General features: G+C 51.0%; 1 non-coding gene across 1 annotated transcript; it reads right to left on the bottom strand.

The window, feature by feature from the left end:
* Positions 1-19,768: 19,768 nt before the first annotated feature.
* LOC134434201 (small nucleolar RNA SNORA74) lies at positions 19,769-19,972 on the bottom strand. Its single transcript, XR_010031823.1, has one exon. It is a non-coding gene; the product is annotated as a small nucleolar RNA SNORA74 (small nucleolar RNA).
* Positions 19,973-21,082: the final 1,110 nt, after the last annotated feature.

The raw sequence follows: 21,082 nt of genomic DNA, 5'->3' as shown, positions 1-21,082 counted from the left end.
TGAAGGCTGAACAAGCCTCTGGAGCAGGAAAATTCAGCAGCAGCCTCCAAGGTGCTGAGGATGTCAGCAGCCCCCACTGAGGCCATCCATGCCCAGAGACCGTGAGGGAATGGGCAGACAAGGAGAGCGTCCCTGGGGCTGGGGCAGCACAACTCAGAGGCACCAGGAGCTCCAGCTGGGAAATGGAGTGTGGAATGTGGCTGGGAAAGCCCTGCCTGGGCTGTGCCAAGCAGGACAGACAAGCCCTGACTCCCATGCCCCAAACAATTCTCTCAAGGAGAAATTTAAAAATTATTACAATTCTTTGCGTACTCTGAGTTGGACTCACTGGAGAAATACCAACAAAAGATTCTTAGGAGCTCAAAACAACAAAACAGCTTTTACTGGAAAATTTAGAATATCAGAGAAACCTTGGGAAAAGGTTTAATATGACATTCAATCAACACAAAACACTTCTCAAAGCTTTAACTTGGCCCCTTCACCTTCACAAACTCTTAGCTTGATCAATTTTAAGTTACTCAAAATTGGCAAGAAGAGGAATTTCAAAGAAGGAAAAGAAAACCCAGAAAGAGAGAAAGTAATACAAGAAAATACAGAGGAGCACACACGTAGCTACCAACTCCTGGATTCCAGCAGTGTTCAGATGGAAATTCCAAGAGGAGGTAGGGTCAAGATGTGTGCTTGCCTTGTGGTCAGCCTCAAATACCCCTTGGTCTTCCTGAGACCTTCCCCCAGGTGGGCCTTGGGCTCATTTGGTCCCTCAGGAGCTGGGCTGGGGGCTGCAGAAGTGGCTGTGGAGCATTGCCTGTGCAGTGCCAGGGACTGGCAGCCACTGCTGGGCTGGGACAGAGGTGCAGGTTTGCTCAGCACCAGAGACACCTTTACCTTGCTTGTCACCATCTGTCATCCCTGCCACTTGTGTTCTGCTGTACCTGGAATGTGGGGACACTTTCCCAGGCCTGTCCCTCAGATGTATCTATTTAAAGTATGAGAAACTTCAGTTTCACTCCCTTTTGAGTCCCTGAGAAATTTTTTGGCACAGTCTGTGGGACTCAGTCTGATGCAAAGGGCACCAAATCCCCAGAGGGTCATTAAAGTCCCTGTGCTGTGTCTGTGCTGCTGAGCTGGGCCAGGCTCCTGGCCCAGAGGCAGCTCCTGGCAAGGGCAGCGCTGCAGAGAGACAGCTCTGGCCAGGAGCAGCTCCTGTGCACAGCCCAGTAGGGGCACTGCCAGGGCCCCTCAGGGACACCAGCAGGGCACAGACAGAGCTCCCAGGGGCTCAGCACTGGCAGGGGCTGTGGGATGGCCCTGAGGGGGCTGTGTCACAGCAGCACCTCTGTGGCTGTGTCACAGAGCCACAGAGCAGCTGGGATGTCAGCAAGGGGCTGTGTGACAGCACAGAGTGCTGGGTGAGGTCACAGATTGGGCTATGACATCACAGAGTTTGTTGTGTGAGGACATTGAGCAGCTATGGCATCATAGAGTGGACTGTTTGACACCACAGAGCGGGCTGTGAGACCATGGCATGGTTGTATGACATCATAGAGCTGGCTGTGAGGTCAGAGTGTGTGCTGTGATATTACAGAGTGGCAGTATCACTTCACAGACAGGGTTTGTGACATCACTGAGGGAATTGTGACAGCACAGAACTGCCTGTGATGTCATAGAGTAGGGTATGAGGCCATAGAGCAAATTCTGCCATCACCGAGCGTTGAACTGGGGCATCAGAGAGTGGGTTGTGACATCACTGGGTGACTGAGAAACGTCATAGAGCAGTAGGTGACATCACAGTACAGACTGTGAAATCATAGGGTGACTCTGTGACATCACAGGGGCTGTGTGACATCACAGGATGCTCTGTGATATCACAGGGCCTGTGTGAGGTCCTTGGGGAGGTTACTCTGTCCCGGCCCCCCTCACCGCTCCCCCCAGAGCAGTCCAACCCTGCTCATGCACAGCGGGGTCCCCTGTCCCCCCGGGTTCGCCCTGCCCCCGGCCCCGCAGCCTCCCCCACAGGATGTTCCACCAGATCGACCCCAGAGCCTGACACGGGGATTGGAGGCTGGGGCCCTGGGGGTGGCACAGGGGGACAGGGACCCCCCGGCAGTGTCCCCGTTTCCCCCATGGCCAGAGCCTGGGCCAAGGCTCCTTCACTCTGATACAAAAAAGGGCTTCAGAGCCCTGAAAAGTCCCTGGCAAGGGATCAGCAAAAACCAGGTTTAATATTAAGGGACAGCAGCACAAAGTTCCTTGGCAAGAGTCACTCTGCTCCTGACTGGACTTCTAGGACACCAAGGAAACAAAGCAATAACAAAACCAAACCAAATCCTGGCAATCAAACCAGAAATGAACAGAGAACTGTCCCTGTGGTGTGTGACACAAGGGCAGTCAGGGCAAGGATAAAAGGAATACCTCCTAAAAACTTAAGAGAGCTCAAACTTAACAGGACTTAACCTTGACTGATGCCGTAAACTTCACAATTGTGCAGAAGAACAGCACTTAACACTATTTAACCTAACTTCTAACCTATGACTTTGACATTTAACAGAGGAATAACATTTAAAACTATTCAACTCTGCTTATAACTTATATTAAACAACTTAACAAAAGAACAACACTTCACAGCAATTACCTTAGCTTAGATTTTTGACTTAACCTTACTTACAGGCATGACTGACTCAGCTATCCAAATCCCTCAGAGAGCAGCATTTCTGCCACATTTCCCCAGCACAGGCACTCCTGTGTGCACACAGACAGAAGGAGTCAGTGCAAGACACCTGTGAGCAATTCCCCTGAGGGCAGGAAATGCTCACTGGATTTGACTAAATCCAGTGCCAAAAGTGGATCCTTTGGCATCTCCCCAGCAGACAAAGGGTTGAGCCTGGAGGAGTGGGGGGATCGGCCCAGGCTCCGTTGTTATTCAGGATCCCCGAGTGCAGCAAACGGGAGAGTTCCCAGCTGGGAGAGGTCCCAGTCAGAGTCACTGGCCCAGGAGAGCTCCAAGGACTCCTTTTGGAGCGCTATTTGCCAGGCCCCAAGAGAGGGGCTGCAGTCCCAGCAATGGCTCATCCTGGTCACACTTGGCATCAATAGCTTTCTTTGGCAGTGTGAGAACAGGGATGTTGTGCCACTGAGGGAACAAAAACAGCTGGTTGGGCAGCAGCAGTGCCTGGAGCAGACAGTGTTTGTGATGAGCTGCAGAGGAGCTGAGCCCAGGGGCTGTTGGCCAAGGCCCAAGGAGCATTTCTCAGCTGGCAGGGTGGTCTGAGAAGGGGAGGGGGGAATGCAGCAGCACAGGACCATGGAACCAAGGGACCATTGTGACACTATGGGGCCTCATGGAATCATGGAGAGCACTGTGATATTGCTGGGCCTCATGAAACCAAGGGGACTGTACTGACACTGTGTGGCTCCATGGAGTGTAGAGATCATTGTGACACTGTGAGGCCTCATCAAACCAAGGGTCCATTGTGACACCACGGGGCCTCATGGAACTGTGGAGAACATTATGACGCTTTGAGGTGTCATGGAACCAAGGGGCCATTGTGACACTGTGGGGCCCCTTGAGACACAGGGGCCAATATGGCACTGTGGGGCCTTGTAAGACCAAGGCACCATTGTGACACTGTGGGGCCATGCAGCACCAAGGGACCTTTGTGACACTGTAGGGACTCATGGATTCATAGAGAGCCCTGTGACATTGCGGGGCCTCATGGGACCAAGGGGCCCGTTGTGATACTTTGGAGTGTCATGGAACCAAGGGATCATTGTGACACTGTGACACCCCATGGATTCAAAGGTCAATTGTAACATTGCAAGGCTTCATAGAATCATGGAGAGACCATTAAGATACTTCACAGCCTCATGGAACTAAGGAGACCATTGTGACACTGTGAGGCCTCATGGAACCAGTGAGAACATATTGGCCCTAGAGGTCCCCACAGAACCAGGAGGCACATTGTGATCCTGTGGGCCCTTTTGAAACAAAGAGGCCTTTGTGACACTGCAGGGCTGCATGGAACCAAAGGTCCATTGTGACACAGAGGGGTCTCCTGTCGTCAATGGTCCATTGTGACACTGAGGAGCCACAAGAGTCCACCGTGACACTGCAAAACCCCACGGTCCAAAGGTCCATTGTGACATTGCAGGGTTCATGGAATAGAGGAGTCACGTGATATTGTCGGGCCTGGGGAACCACAGAGACCACTGTGACACTGCAAGGCCTCATGGAACCAAGGCACCCTTGTGATAATTCAGGGCCCCATAAAACCAAGGGAACACAAAACATGTCTGGCTGGCTTGGCCTCCTGGAGGCCACCTGACTGGTCCAGCTGACCTTGGCATGTTGAGGGTTTTTTCTCATCTGCTGCTGAAAGTCTGGGGCCCCATGCTTTCCTATGGAACTCTCCTTCTCCTCCAGGCACCTATGGCCAGAATTGGGATTTCACTGCCCACATTCCTTCTATCCAGGGATTGTTCCCATAGGAATATTGCCAGGACAAGACTGGCTGGCAATGGTTTCAGATGACTCACCTCCCAGCTGTTCCCAAAACATTGGGGAAGGCTCCATTCCTCCTTCCTATGGGAAAGAACTGTCCTGCCTCTCCAGGTGCCCATGACCGAGACTGGGGTTCCACCTCCAAAGTTTCCTAAATCCTAAGACTGCTCCCAGACAAAATCTGCCATTACTGACAAGTCTGGCTGGACTTGGCCTAGTGAGGCTCTCCAAACACTGGGAGTCTCTGCTTTCCCTCCTGTGCAAAAGAACTGTCCTTCTCATCTAGGTGCCCATGGCCAGAATTTGTGTTCCACCTCCAACATTCCCTATTGTGACAGACTGGAGGAGATTGTTGGCTCGAAACATTTCATGTGTGGGGGGAAGGAAGGGGGCAGGTCCAGCTTTGTCCTGCCCTGGAACCCCAGCACTGCCCTGCCCTGGAACCCCAATCTCCCCAGAGCCTCTATCACAGCCCAGCAGTGGCTGCCAGTCCCTGGCACAGCACAGGCAATGCTCCACAGCCACCTCTGCAGCCCCAGCCCAGCTCCTGAGGGACCAAATGAGCCCAAGACCCACCTGGGGGAAGGGCCCAGGGAGACCAAGGGGTATTGAAGGCTGACCACAAGGCAAGCACACATCTTGACCCTACCTCCTCTTGGAATTTCCATCTGAACACTGATGGAATCCAGGAGTTGGTAGCTGTGTGTGTGCTCCTCTGTATCTTTTTTGCCTTGCTCTCTTTCTGTGTCATCTTCTTCTGTTTCTGTGCTCCAGCAAATTTTGATTAACATTAAATTGAACAGGCTTTGAGTTTGTGAAGTTGAATGGGCCAAGTCAATGCTTTCAGAAGTGTTTTTTGTTGATTGAATGTCTGTTACAGTTTGACATGAGAAGAATTTTAAAAAGTAATACAAAACTTTTTGTGTAACTGAAAATCTGTTAAACCACTGAGATACTGAACACGCCTCTGTGAAACACATATGTTAAAGATTAAAAAACCCAGGAACCTCCTCTTTCTTTTCTAGTCAACAAAGAAGAAGTGGGCCCTCGCCCTGGCCCCCATCTCAACCAAACCAAACCAAACCAAACCAAACCAAACCAAACCAAACCAAACCAAACCAAACCAAACCAAACCAAGCAACCCTGCCATGGGCTGAGCCCCTTCCCCCCTCCCCAGAGCACCCCCCTCCATTGACCCTTTTCTAACCAAACCAAACCCCAACAACTCTTAAACAGGAAAACAAAAGAGGCGACAAAACCAGAGCAAAGCTGGCCACAGCAATTAAAATCTTACCATCAAGTCCCCTCCCCCAACACAATTAAAACTAAAATCTCCTACAACCGACAACCCATACAAAATAACCCTACAACTAATATTAAACACAATAAAAAGCCCCAAACCAGTCATAAAAGCAATCCTAATACAACTCAACCACAACTTCCCCCACAAGTTATCGGTGGGTCAGGTGTAAATCCTTTCAATACTTCAATCCTCCCTCAACTAAAAAAAAGAAAATAAAATTAAAAAAAAAACATAAAACCATATAAAAGTCAGTAAAAAGTTAAATCCCTCCCCTAAAAAAGAAGAAAAAATACTTTAATCTTAAAACTAAAATCTTCTTGTAACTTATAAAGAAAAACTCTTTTTCTTTATAACACATAAAGCTATAAAAAAATTCAAATTACTAAAAATATTTCAAATTAATCAAAGAAAAACCTGCATGTTAAATAAATAAATGTTAAAATAACTGTAATTTTATAAAAAGTTTAAACAGGGGGGAAAAAAGTAATCCAGTATCCCCAAAAAAAGATCTCCATTGTCAGATATAAAAATAATTTTAAAAGAAAATAATAAAAAATTTTACCTTTAAAAAACTCATCTTTAAAACAATACCCTTTTAAGTTGACATGACCCATCAACAAGCTGTAAAAAAGCTTGTAGCAATAAAAACAACATCACAATAACAAAGATCCCCAGACAACTGTTATCCATGACAAAACTAAGAACAAAAAACAACCTATTTTTTCCTCTTGTAAAAAAATCTCCATAACCTTAAAAAGAAAAACTTCTCCCCACAGTAAACTAAAAAAAGTCGATTCTAGAAATAGTGAACTGACTAGAAATTTCTGGTTTACTTTCTTTACATTTTCAGTAAAATGAAAAAGATGAAAAGAAAAAAAAAAGTATTCTAAAAAATTTATTTTAATTCTTACTACCTTTTATTTAATTTTACTTTTAATACATTTTTATTTATACCCTTTTAAAATTTTAAGCCTATTATACCTTTCTTGTAATCCTATTTCACAACAAGATAAATACATAAATAATTAACCAGCACTAAAACCCAACATACTCATCAGTACATTAATTAAGAAATCTCAAAATTAGAAAGATCTATAATTAACAAACAAAAAGCACTACAGTGTCATAAAAAACATTTTGCCAAAGTTTCTCTGATTTTCCAAAGTTGCCAGTAAAGGCTGTTTTGTTGTTTTGAGTTCCTGAGAATCTCCAGTTCGTATATCTCTAGGGAGTCCAACTCACAGTACACAAGCAATTGTAATTCCTTTTAAATGTCTCCTTGAGAGAATTGTTTGGCGTTTAGGGGTCAGGGCTTGTCTGTCCTGCTTGGCACAGCCCAGGCAGGACTTTCCCAGCCACATTCCACACTCCATTTCCCAGCTGGAGCCCCTGGTGCCTCTGAGTTGTGCTGCCCCAGCCCCAGGGACGCTCTCCTTGTCTGCCCATTTCCCCACGGTCTCTGGGCAGGGATGGCCTCAGTGGGGGCTGCTGACATCCTCAGCACCTTGGAGGCTGCTGCTGAATTTTCCTGCTCCAGAGGCTTGTTCAGCCTTCAGCTTTTCAGTGCAGGAATTCAGTGTCCCAGGGCTCATTAGCATTCAGAACATCTTAACAAGCCAAACCTCTGGGAATGATTTGATTTTAATTTCAAAATCTTAATTAGACAGATTTCAGAGGCCTGTTCAATGTGAATACACTATATTTAAAAAGACAGCAAGAAAATTTTTTTTTAGGTCCTGTAATTTTTTTATTGTTAATTCATTGATATGTGCAATCTCCAATTGACACTGAATCCAAGTACCTCCTCATGCAGTTTGAATAGATATGAAAATCAAGACCCTTCATGGCTGACAGTCAATCAGACTCTGTCCCTACCCCCACCCCACCATTCCCCCATCCAAGCCCTGGCACTCAGAGCAGCCTTGTGCAAATCTGAGCTCCCTCCAGCCCAGGCTGCACCTGCAGCTTTCAGCTCCTTGGCTCCAACTCCACCTGCTTTCCTTGGAGCCAAGGAGCTGCCCGAGACACAGAGGGATGTTCATTTATTGTCAGCCAACAAAGCCAAGGGAAGGCACAGCTCCATCAAATGCAAAAGTCATTCTTCTCCCTGGCTCTGCCCTGCCCCTGATCCCCACAGCCTGTCCTGTTTCCTTCACTCTTCCTTTTCCAGGGACTTTCTGGGACAAGGGAGCTCTGTTCTGGATATGGAGGGATTTCCAAGTGCCACCACTGGAGAGGGAACCACAACTCATCAGGTTTGTGTCTTTTGAGGGATCAGGAACTGGTGAGACTCAGAGGCACACAAAGTTTCTGTTCATGGCCAACAGACCACAGCTGAACAGGACACAATTTAATAACAATCACCCTCTTTCCTGAGCTATGTACAATGTCCCAGCAGTATCTGATTAGTGCACCATCCACAGGTGATTTCCATACTAAAAAGTAATTTTGGACAAATGGGGCTGTGTGATAGATATAAACACAATTAAGTTCTTGTATCAGGATGCTCGCCCTTGAATGGGGGAAAAACAGCTCCAACAATTCCTGATTTGCAAAGCTGTCAGTGGTGGATGGAGAAGGGAGGTCAGGCTGCTTTTGGTGTTGACGAAATGCTGAAAGCATCCTGACTCAATTCATCTGCTCCTGCCCTGGCTGATCTCCCCTCTCTCCCACCCATCAGCTTTTGTCTCCCACCAGCCCCCTGTGAAGAGCCTGGCTGTGTGTTCTCCTTCCTCTCCTGGCTGGCACTGCCAGGATGGGATGAGGAGCCCCTCAGCCTTCCCTGCTCCAGGCTGGACCAGCCCAACTCCCTCAGCCTCTGCTGACAGCCCAAGGGCTCCAGCCCCACCTTGGAGGCCCTTCCCAGACCCTGCTCCAGCTGCCAGACATCTTTCCTGCCCTGGGGAACCCAACCCAGGCCACAGTGACCTGGATAATCCCCGTCCTTGATGTCCTGGTCACACAGCCCTGGCCCCTTGTCCCCATGTCAGGCTCTGGGGTGGATCCTGTGGAACATCCTTTGGTGGAGGCTGTGGCTCCAGGTGGGCCAGGGGGATCCCGGGGGACAGGGACCCTGCTGGGCATGAACAGCATTGGACTTGTTGGGAGAAACTGTGAGGGGGGGCTGGGGCGGAGTGACCAACCCAGTGACCTGACACAGCCCTGCTGGGATGTCACACAGCCCCTCTGTGATGTCACAGCCTGCTCTGTGATGTCAGACCTCTGCCCTGTGATGTCACAGCCAACTCTGTGATGTCATAGTCTGCCCTGTGATGTCAGACCTCTGCCCTGTGATGTCACAGTTGGCTCTGTGATGTCACAGAGGCAGTTCATGATGCCATAGCTTTTCCATGACCTCACATAAGCCGCTCTGTGATGTCATAGTGCACTCTGTGACCTCATGTTACCAGATGATAAATTGTCTACACCAGGTGAACTGACACCTGGAGCTTGTTCTCCACAACCCCAGGCCTATGGAAACCACAGAATGCCCATTGTGTGAGAAGGGAACTGGAAGTTCAGCAGCCTCAGTGTCCTGCCAGCTCAGCCAGGCCCACTGGAACATTGGGGCCCACAAGCACCAGGGACCAGCAGAGAGACCCCCAGGACAGAAGAACACATGGGTTAAGGAGAGGGGCAATATGTTAATGATTTTGGGAAATTATTATTATATGTGTGTTTAGTCAGGGAAAATCAATGCATATGTGTGCAAAATACAGAAAATAAATAGAACTTTCCTGTACTCAGCATGCACGGCTTTGGGAGGAGCTATCCCCCTTGCATCCAGCTGAATAAAGAATGCTGCTTCTTTATGCTACATTGGGATTAAGGAATTTTCTGTTTTACCAAAATTTTGGTAACACTCCCACTGCCACGAAAAGCTCTGTCTGCTGCTGTTCCCAAACAGAGAAGGGCTGGTGGCAAATGTGGGGCTCGGAGGCTGCCTGGGGCACAGTGACCATGAAATAATCAAGTTTTCCATGTTCGGTGAGAGAAGGAGGGGCAGCAATAAAATTTCTGCACTTTAATTAGGAAGGGCAGACTTTGGCCTTTTTAGGATGCAGATTTGGGGAGTACCAAATCAGGTCCTGATTTTTTGAAGGGAAACAGCCCTTAAAAACAAAGAGGTCCAAGAAGGATGGACACATTTCAAGAAAGTAATCTTAAGGGGGAAAGAGCAGCCTGTCCCAGTGTGGCAAAAGATGAGCTGGTGAGGAAAATGACTGGCCATGTGGAAATCCTTAAAATCAGAGGGGTTTTGGAAAGCTGCAAAAAGCAGGCCACTGAGACAGCAGAATTGTGATTTGAGCTAAGCAGTAGCCATGAGATAGGTCAGCAGGAAAATTATGTAAAAAGTAGAAAACTAAGGACAAATAGAACAATGATCTGTGTATTAACGCTTGTCTAGAACAACTCCCTAAGCTACAGAGAAGTTTATCTAGCAAGATATTAGGAAGTTTGAAGATTAATAATGGAGCTCTGTGCATTGTGTTTTAAGGCTTACATGCAGGCATTGTATTCGAAATAAGCAAGCATTGTTTTAACCAAAGATACATGTGCTTAAAGTGATTGGATAGAACTGCTGTCAATATGCTTTTACTTTGTGTGATTGGTAAAAAAACTTTTAGAATAAGTTGTAACATTAAGTTCTCTGTCTACTGCCTGGGCTGTGGACTGATGGCATCTTCCCATTGCCATAACCATGTAATGAGACTGATGCTGAAAAATAAAACAGCTCAAGGAAAGTTCCTAGCTGCCCCATCCTATTTGTGAATTGTAAATAGCCCTGGCCAGTGATATGGCCTGACTGCCCATGGAACTTTTTTGGGAACTCAGGGGAAAAAGGACCAGCAACTCAGGAAGTCTTTAAGAATGTCCTTACATTATGCAGAAAGAAAAGTTGAGAGATGAAAGCTCAATTAGAGCTTAACCTGGCCACCTCAATAAAAAAAAGGATATTGAATTGTTTTTATAAAAAAATTATAGCAAAAGTAGGGAGGGGAAGAACCTCTACTCTTTTTTGGATGCAGTGGAGAATATAGTAACCAAAGATAAGGAAACGGCTAAGTTACTTAACACAGTGTCTGTCTCAATTTTCCATATTAAGACAGGTTGCCCTCAGGACAAGAGTTCTCCTGAGCTGGTAAATGGGCACAGGGAGCAAAACAGCCCCCTGTAATCCAGGAGGAAGCACCTGGTGACCTGGTGAGCTACTCAGGTGCTCACAGGTGTATGGGATCAGAGGGGATCTATCCCAGGGGGATGAGGGAGCTGGGTGATGAGCTCTCCAAGCTGCTCTCCATCATTCACCATCAGTGCTGGCTCACCAGGGAGGTCCCAGAGGACTGGAGGTCCCAGAGGACTGGAGGTGCCAGTGTGAGCCCATCCCCAAGAAGGGCTGGAAGGAGGAGCTGGGGAACTCCAGGCCGGTCAGCCTGACCTGGGTGCCCAGCAAGGTTATGGAACAGATCACCCTGAGTGCCATCCCAGGGCACCCACAGGATGGCCGAGGGGTCAGAGCCAGCCAGCGTGGATTTCAATGTCTGCATTGATGATCTGGATGAGGGGACTGAGTCCAGCATCAGCAAATTTGCAGATGACACCAAGCTGGGTGTGAGTGTGGATCTACTGGAGCATAGGAGGGCTCTGCAAAGAGCTCTGGACAGGCTGGATCCAGGGCCCAAATCCAACACAGTGAGGTTTAACAAGACCAAGTGCTGACTCCTGCACTTTGGCCACAACAACCCCTGAAGCACTACAGGCTGGGGACAGAGTGGCTGGACAGCAGCCAGGCAGAAAGGGACCTGCAGGGACTGATGGACAGCAGGCTGGACATGAGCCAGCAGTGTGCCCAGGTGGGCAAGAAGGCCAATGGCTCCTGGCCTGGATCAGGAATGGTGTGGCCAGCAGGAGCAGGGCAGGGATTCTTCCCCTGTGCTCAGCACTGGTGGGGCAGCACCTTGAGTGCTGTGTACAGTTCTGGGCCCACTGGAGTGGGCAATGGGAAGAAATTTGTAGCAGGAAGAGTAAAGAAAACAAGGATGAAGCCAAGGAAATGCTCAGGGCAGTTTGGGGGTGGCTGCCAGGCAGCCCTGGCTCTGAGCAACAGCGTCTGCAGTGGGACAGGAAACTCCCAGCTGATGGGAACAAACTTTCTGGCTGACTGCAGAGGCCAGGACAAAGCTGAGTTGTTTCCCTGGTGTCCTCCAGCCCTTGCTGGCCCCAGGGGCTGATGGCATTTGTGCTCCCTCAGGTTCATGTCCCCACACCAACAGCATGGGGGTGCTCCTGCCTGCTGTGTGCAATGCAAACAGGGGCTGCTGAGCCAGTGCTGCCATGTCCGTGCCTGCAAGGATGGGGCACCTGTGTGAACTGGGGGAGAGGCCAAGGCTGCAGAGGGGGGACGTTGTTGGCAGCTCCATGAGGATGCTCTGGGACGCTGCCCTGGGCTGTCCAGCGCACTGGGGATGGATCAGCCCCTGCTCTGCTGCTCCTTCCCATCTGCCCCAGGGCCCTTGCAGAGCCCCAGCCATGCTGTTTGCCCCCAGCCTGCCCACAGCCAGCCTGGGGCTGCTCACAGTGGTTTTCTGTGCTGGGCATTGGCCTGGGCGTGTTCTTAAGAGAGCCTGGGCAAGGAGCCTGGAGCTCCCAGGCCCTGGCCTGAGGTGTCAGCGCTGCCCCAGCAGTGCCCATGGCCTGTCCCTGCTGCAGCCCCGGCACTGCCACCCCCAGGGCTGTGCCCAGCCCCAAGAGCACTCAGGCCCTACAGCAACACCAGGGCCACCAGCGCAGTGGGGCAGGGCCACAGCAGCAGCACTGGCAAGACTGTGGTGGTTTGACCAGGAAGAAGTGGGAATTCTGGGATGCTGTGGTCAAACCAATGGGTGCTTGGATTTTGATATTGGTACCTGGTGTAGCCAGTGGGATTTTGGACACACCTCCGAGAACACACAGGGGTTAAAAGCAGAGCTTCGGCCCTGGGAGGCTCTCTTGGGACTTCGAGGGACGGAGGTCGAATCTCTCTTCCCCCATCCAGCCGCTGCTGCTGGGTGGGGGAGGGGCAGCCATGTGGTAGGCCTGGGCCTGGACAGAGATGGGGAGTGAGGAGGCCCTGGTAGATGGAAGGGTGGAGGAGCCCCAAGAGACATCGGGCAGCCATTCCCCCCCCCTTGGAGACAGACAGAGAGAGAGAGAGTGCAGCCTGTGTCTGTGTGCCGTTACCTTGAATTCAGTAAACATGTGCTGGCAGCAGGCAGCCCGGCTGAGGAGATGGGGGGGGGTGCAGCCAGGAGTCCAGCCGCTTGGAGGAGTTTTTAACCCTTTTTTGGACAATGAAAACCTTACAGAACATTAACTCTTCCTAGACGAGTGATAAGAGTGGAGGAGGACGAAGGAAATGAGCGAGTGATGGAGGTCTGGACCGAAGAGAGAGAGAGAGTGAGAGATGAGGGAAGATTGGAGAAGAGGGAGTGGCATTTTATGCTGGACTGTTTTGTGTAGCCATGGACAGAGCCATGTTTCCGTGTGATAGAGAGACTGAGTCCAGGGGGAGAAATGTCCCAGTGCCAAAGAAGATTCAGTGTGGGTACCCCTTGGCCCCAGGGGGTATATAAAATATGGGGGGGATAGATGTCCCAAAGGTAAGAAGGTGAGATACTGTGCTTCTCTGGGACTGGACAAAGCATCCTTAAAAAGACAACCCTGGAAGCAGTCCTGATCCCTGTTCAGACGGAAAAGGCCACCACGACACATGGAAGGACTCCCTCTCCTCTTGAGGAACTGAAAGTTTGATCATTCTAAAGGGTGGTGCTGGACCCAGAACTGTTGATTTTGGAGGATGTATTGTGTTGGGAATTTAGGGGGGAGGAGGAGGAGAGTGTTTTTTGGGAGGTTTTCATTTTCCTTGTGTTTCTTTTTTTTTCTTTTGTGTGTAGTTTAGTAATCGTTTGTGTGTAGTTTAGTTAATAAACTTTTCTTAACGTTTTAGCTGGAGCCTGCTTTGCTTATTCCTGGTCACATCTCACACAGACACCAGGGAGAAGGTATACTCATGGGGGCTCTGGCTTTGCCAGGCCCAAACCATGACAAACACCAAGTGCTGCTGCTGCTGCTGGGCACAGCTGCTGGGCCAGCACTGATCTGCCCCCAGCTCTGCACACAGACATTGCTGCTGCAGCTCCAGAGAAGGCAACAAAAGGGGCATCTCTGCAGAAAACTTTATTTGGAGATCCTTTAGTTTATTTAAAGACACTGAGAACACAGCTCCTCATTGACACAGTCTGGGGCTACAGGGAAGGTGGAGAGAAACAAAGTAAGAAATGGCAAAACCAATAGCATTTCTTTTGAACAATCTTAAAAAAAAATTTAAAATAATGAAAAACATCAACCAACCACCAAACGCAACAAGAACAATCAAAGATGACTTTGATTACAAATGATTTGCAGAAATTGGCCAGCAGTTTAATTTTTCTGATATCCTCCAGTCACCAGTCTCCACACTGCAGCCTTGAGCTCCTGGTTCCTCAGGCTGTAGATGAGGGGGTTAAGGGCTGGAGTCACCACCGAGTACAGAACTGACAGGGCCACATCCAGGGATAGGGAGGACATGGAGGGGGGCTTCAGGTAGGCAAATATGCCAGTGCTGACAAACAGAGAGACCACGGCCAGGTGAGGGAGGCAGGTGGAAAAGGCTTTGTGCCGTCCCTGCTCAGAGGGGATCCTCAGCACAGCCCTGAAGATCTGCACATAGGAGAAAACAATGAACACAAAACAACTAAAAGCTAAACAGACACCAAGCAATGAAATCCAAATTTTTCTGAAGGTGGAGTGTGAGCAGGAGAGCTTGAGGATCTGTGGGATTTCACAGAAGAATTGGCCCAGGGCATTGCCATGGCACAGAGGCAGGGAAAATGTATTGCCTGTGTTCAACAGAGCATAGAGAAAGCCACTGGCCCAGGCAACTGCTGCCATGTGGGCACAAGCTCTGCTGCCCAGGAGGGTCCCGTAGTGCAGGGGTTTGCAGATGGACACGTAGCGGTCATAGCACATAATGGTCAGAAGGGAAAACTCTGCTGCAATGAAGAAGATAAAGAAAAACACCTGTGCAGCACATCCTTTGTAGGAGATGTCCCTGGTGTCCCAGAGGGAATTGTGCATGGCATTGGGGACAGTGGTGCAGATCATGCCCAGGTCGCTGAGGGCCAGGTTGAGCAGGAAGAAGAACATGGGCGTGTGCAGGAGGCGGCTGCAGGCTACGGCGCTGATGATGAGGCCGTTGCCCAGGAGGGCAGCCAGGGAGATGCCCAGCAAGAGGCAGAAGTGCAGGAGCTGCAGCTGCCGCGTGTCTGCCAATGCCAGCAAGAGGAAGTGCCTGATGGAGCTGCTGTTGGACATTCCTTCACTCTGGGCATAGTGAACTGTTGAAAGAAGACTTTGACAAGCTTGGACAGATTTCCTTGAGTCCATCCTATGCTCTTTCATTAGGAATCCCCTCAAAATATTTATCTTGTTTTGAAGGAAATTTTCTTTAATTTCTTTATTTTTGATTCTGGATTTCTGCTCCTTCTGAGTTACTGCTTTATCTTCAGCATTGCTCTCAGGCTGAACACTGGGGAGCACAGAGGGAAAACAGGCTCGCTGTGCCCTAGTGCAGTCAGACCTGCTGGTCCCACACAGGTGCCCTTTGTTCATTTAACCTCTCTCTATTTCAGCATGATCACGCTTAAATCTTTCTTGAAAAATACAGTGGACTCTTGGAATTCTCCAGTTTAAAAATAACTTTATCCAAACCCTTCTCTCTTTCCCTATGCAGCTTAACAGGATGGGATACCAAGGGCTGGTCTGGCTCTCTGCTGCCTGGAGTTGTGCCTACTGGGAGCTGTTTCTCTCTATCCAAGCCTTGTGCCTGCCAGTGCTGCCAGAGCCCAGCCCAGCCCTGGGGGCTCAGCTCTGCCCTGCAGACCCCTCCCAGCACAGGGCACTGCCCAGGGGCATCTCCCTGGCAGCGGGGCCTTAAGGGTAGGGCAGACAAACAGAGATGCTGCAAGCCAAGGTTCTGCTGCTGCTGTCTTTAGGGAGAGGAGAGTGAGGAGGCGCTTTCTGAGGGAGATCTGAGGCCCATCTGCTGATGCCCAGGGTTACAGTACAGGAGTCTCAGTGACACAGCCAAAGCTGACAGCCCCTTTCCCTTCCCTTGAGGAGAAAGCTGAGAGCAGCCCTGGCCATGCAGCACCATCTCCAGAGCAGGAGGAATCTGCCCTGATGGGGGTGGCTCCTTCCACCTCCAGCTTCTCCCCTGCAGCGTTCATGGGGAGCTGCCAGGCAGGCTGAGAGCTGCTCCTGGCAGGTGGCACATGCCCTGGGCTGGCCAAGAGCCCTGAGGGCTGCAGGAGCTGCTCTGCAGGACAGCCCTGGCCAGCCCTGGCTGCAGCCCCAGCTTAACCCCGTGCAGCCGTCCCTGGCAGCAGGAGCCATCCTGCCCTGTCCCTGTGATGGTGCCCAGGGCAGCCCCATTCTGCATCACATCCTCCTCCTCCTCCCCCTCCTCCTCCTGTGCCAGAGAGAAACTGGGAGAGTCCTCCTGACACATCCTCCAGGCTGTGGGGTGCGCTGGCTTCAGGACATCCCTCCAGGAGCACGGGGGACATTGCCCTGCATCCACACACTCACCGTGCACAGGGCTATGAAGATCTTTCCCCAAGTGAAGTCTCAGCTCAATGTCTTCCCAATCCTGATTGCCTTCAGCCTGTCTCTGCCTGGCTCCTGTCCCCTCAGTGTCTGCAGGCAGAGCCCTCAGCCCTGCTGGGCTGGGAGAGGAGCTGGTCCTGGGAAGAGCTGTTCCTTTAAAGCTCAGCAGTACAGACACAGCACAAGGACTGAAATCAGACTCTTGGGGATTTGGTGTTATTTACATCAAACTGAGTCCCTGAGAGAGTGTTCAAAAAACTTCTCAACAACTCAAAATTAAATTGAAACTCCAAAGTTTTCCAAGTTTTAATGGGTACCTCTGAGAGACACAAATGAGAAATTTTCCCCTGGTTCCAGTTAGAGCAGAACACTGGAGGCAGTGATGACAGCTGGGGACCAACAAGGCAAATGTGTCTCTGGTGCTGAGCAAACCTGGATGTGTTTGAGGAATGCAAAGAGCCCAGGCCTGAGCCCCAGCCCCTGGCCAGGCAGATCCTATCCCTCCCTCCTTGCTCAGGGCTCTTCCCGGGATGGGCACTGGCATGTGGGGATGTGCAATGTCAGGGACAGGAGCATGGGGCGGCCCCTGCCAGGCTGCTGAGCCGGGACAAGGAGGCAATGAGGCCCCAGGCCTGCAAGGGTCACTTGTCTCCTGCTCCTGCCTCAGGCCCAGGCCCAGGCCCAGCAGCCATGGCCAAAGTGCTGCCCAAGTTGGCTCTGGCAGGGCTGTCTTGCAGCTGCTGCCCATCCCTGTGCCCTGTGCAGCCCAGGCTGTCCCACGGTGTCCCTGCCCTGCGCCTCTGTCCCTGCAGGCTGTCGGCATCCCCCGGCTGCCCCACCTGGCTGGGCCCTTCCTTTGCTGACAGCTCTGCCTCCTGCCTGCCTCTGCCTGCCCACACAGAGCCTGGGGCTGACCCAGACTGCTTGAGATGTGCTGTGCCACAGCCCTGCCCTGGGAGGGAAATTAATCTCTCCTTGTTTCCATTCTGGGTCTTCACAGCTGCACTTGGTGACATTATTTCTATCTCGGGTTCATTTCCACTATGAAGAAGAGGTCCAATATATTTGAATCCACCTTTGTCATCCTCACAGGCTGTTCTTGTTCTGCCCTCAGTCTCCACTGAACCCAGGACTTCCAGTTCCCATACAGTGATCATGTTCTTGGGGCCTCCAAATCCCATCCTGGGAGATCTCTGGGCCTTCTCAAAGGTGCTCAGCCCTGGAGATGTGATTTAAGTCCAGGAATGGCTGAGTACATTTTTGCCCAAGATTGTATTGGAGAATATAATACAGAATAATACACTGTATCTTTTAAGTGACTGAGGGCAGATTTAGATTTTCTGTAAGGATGAAATATTTTTTGATGATGGTGGCAGGACACTGGCATAGGCTGCCCTCAGAATTGAAACCCCATCACTTGATGTGTTTAAGGTCAGGGGCTTTGTACAACCTGAACGAGTGAAGGTGTTCCTGGGTAATGGGAGTTTTACCAAAGACTCTTTTCGGTCTCTTCCAACTCAAACCATTTTACACTTCTTTGGTTCTTATATCCCAACTGCTTCTCCACAGGGCTGCAAATACCTATGCACACCCTGCCAGCATTTTAATGTGGCCTAATTGCCAACACTTTCATAAAAAGGAAAGAATTGCCATATTAGGGACATGAATTGCCATGTTTATGGAGGAATCATTAAAAGCCCCAAAAGTAAAGAAACTGAAAGGAAGGACCAAAATCTCAGTGTGAAAGATTCACCAAGTGGGACAATGGCAGAGACTCTGACGGTGACCTCCCAGCTGACGATGGGGGTTTCTGCCTTGGGGTCTGAGTATCAGGATGGAAGGTCGCTCCCAGGAGGAGTCCCTGTGCATTTTCCTCCCCCATGGCTCTGCCCTTCCTGATCCAGCAGCTGTGGGGCAGCAGAGCAGGGGCAGTGCAGGGACAGGCCTGGTTCTGACAGGGCTGTTGTGGTTTAGGAATGGTGCTCCCAATTTACTACACCTACTACCAAGACCAGGTGTCGCCCCAGATTTATATTCCCACCATTGCCCCCCCACACCACAGGGGCTTTGCCTGGCCTGGCCCTGATTGATCTCAGCCCATATTTCACAGTCAGGGATAACCTGGAGATGGTGTCCAGGGTTCACCCTTGTGTGGCCAATCCAGACCCCCCTGAGGCGCTTTAATCCTGGCCGCCCCATCCTCCTGTCTGTTGTTGTGATGCTCTTCAGTGCCCAACTCTTGGGCACGTGAGCATCCACAGGAGGGAGTTTCACAGCCAACTTCTCCCCCAGACAGAGATGTCTTGCCCCAGTCCAGCAGCCCAGCTGGGTTTTCCTCTGTGCTCCGAACTGTCCTTTTTCCATGGTTCCAGCCACCCCAGAGAGCATTTCCCACCATCCCTCAGTCAGTGCAGAGGTGCAACGCTGGCCATTTCTCTTGCTCAGAGCTCCAGGGATGGTCCCAGTGCTGCAGTGACTGCAGGAAAGGGGACCCCACAATGGGACATTTCTTGGTCAGATACAGACAGGAAGAGTGACAAACTGTCTGTGACTCGGGTTTTGGCCTCGCAGCCCCCACTGTGGTTTGCAGAGAGCTACAGTGTGGCTCGGCCCTGGCTGTACCCAGCAGTGCTGGCCTGGGAGAAGGTGTTGGTGCCAGCTGGCCCAGGGAGCTGCAGCATTTGGGGAACGAGTTCCTCCTGGCCTCCTGCCTAGGGTGACACTGCAGGGCCTCATGGAGCCGAGGGGCCATTGTAGGACTTCAGGGCCCCATGGAATTAAGGGGACTCTTTGGACATTGTGGGGCCTTGTGCTACTGAGGCCATCGTGACACTTTAGAACCAAGGGGCCACTGTGAAACTACAGGGCCTTGTGGAACTGACACTGAAATCACCCAAAAAAAAACTTTCTAACACAGTTTGAGTATCAAAAAGCATTCATTTTTATTGCAGCACTGATCACTTGGAGGAGCCTTCCTCCATCATGCGAACAGAGGTTTTATGACACACACAAGTTCCATATTTATGAGCTATTCCTCTGTGATGCTCTACATCTGGCCTGTAGGCCACACAGTATAAATAATTCCAACTTCATAAGTGATTTATTATATAATTACCTTGCTTATGTAATTCGACCAGTAAGAGCAGGCCCAGGCCATTGGAGACTCAGGCTGCTATTGGCTGGTTAGCTGAGTAGTAACTGGCTCAGCCAATGAGGATTACCTTCATGGGCCTTCTTATCTATATAAGGAAGTTAGATCTCAATAAAGCTGCCTGTTGCTGCATGAACACTCACAGTCTAGTCACCTGTCTCCACGGGCAGGAGTTACTCCACTCTCAGGCATGCAGAGTGCTGCCAAAACCTGGCACCACTGAGCACCAGGACAGCCTTGCTGGTGCCAGGAAAGCTCAGCAGCACCTTTCTCTCCCAGCAGCATAACACTGGCACAGGCACTGAGCAGCCACGGGCAGCTGACTACTGCTGGGAGACAAAAACCCCAGAACTGGGGGGTTTACAGTGCAGAAAAAACGTGGAGGCACTTTTCTGATGATGCCTACTCTCATCAAGGCTTCATCCAGCAAGAGGAATAGATAAGCTAAACTTATTTCTGGATAAACCACGTTATTTCCACCCTGAGGACCTGAGGCTAGCACAGGAGCCAGCAGAGGCCTTTTAGACAGCAAAATATTTTTGCCCATTTTCCCAGGCTGGCTCACGGTCACACCTCACCCATGTGGCTCCAGAGCTCTTGCTGTGTCCCACGGGCAGGTTATCCCTTCACATCTGCTCTCGCAGGCTCCAGTGCCCTCCCGGAGCGCCTCCCCGGCTGTCCCAGCACAGCTCAGCACAGCTCAGCTCGGGGTTCCACACGCCACGGGGCCGGGGCACCTCAGAGCTGCTCCTTCGGGCGGGTCACCGCCATCGGTCATCGGCTGAAGGCCTAAAGAGAGGACAGCAGAAACATCACAAATAAGCCATTAGTTCAATCTGTATTCACAAAGCTCAACAGCAGCGGCCTGGCTTGTGGCAGAGGACAAAAGCCAGCACACCGAGTGAAAGGCTGAGGAATTAATGCTGAACCGCACAGCCGAGCAACATCCCCAGTCCCCCGGCCGAACAGATAAATAGGAGACAGTGAGTATTTCAGGTGGCGCCTTCCTGCCCCGGAGCCCCGGTCTCCAGCCCCGCTGCCGCCGCCACCCGTGCCCTGTACCCGCCCCCCCCCCCTCACCTCATGGCGGTGGTGGCCCCTCATGGCGAGGGAGCTCGGCCCGCCAGAGCTGCTCCTTGCCCTCATAGCAGTGAGCTGAAGGAGCCCAGCCCGCCAGAGCCGCTCCTTGCCCTCATGGCGGCGAGCTGAACGAGCCTGGCCCGCCAGAGCCCCTCCCTGCCCTCACGGCAGCGAGCTGAACGAGCCTGGCCCGCCAGAGCCCCTCCCTGCCCTCACGGCAGCGAGCTGAACGAGCCTGGCCCGCCAGAGCTGCTCCTTGCCCTCATGGCGGCGAGCTGAAGGAGCCCAGCCCACCAGAGCCACTCCCTGCCCTCATGGAGAGGGAGCCCGGCCCGCCAGAGCCGCTCCTGGCCCTCATGGCGGC

This window comes from Melospiza melodia, unplaced genomic scaffold (assembly GCF_035770615.1).
Source record: "Melospiza melodia melodia isolate bMelMel2 unplaced genomic scaffold, bMelMel2.pri scaffold_32, whole genome shotgun sequence".
In the NCBI taxonomy this organism is placed as follows: domain Eukaryota; kingdom Metazoa; phylum Chordata; class Aves; order Passeriformes; family Passerellidae; genus Melospiza; species Melospiza melodia.
Note: the sequence above shows the minus strand (reverse complement) of the source record. Positions and strands in the feature narration are given on the sequence as shown.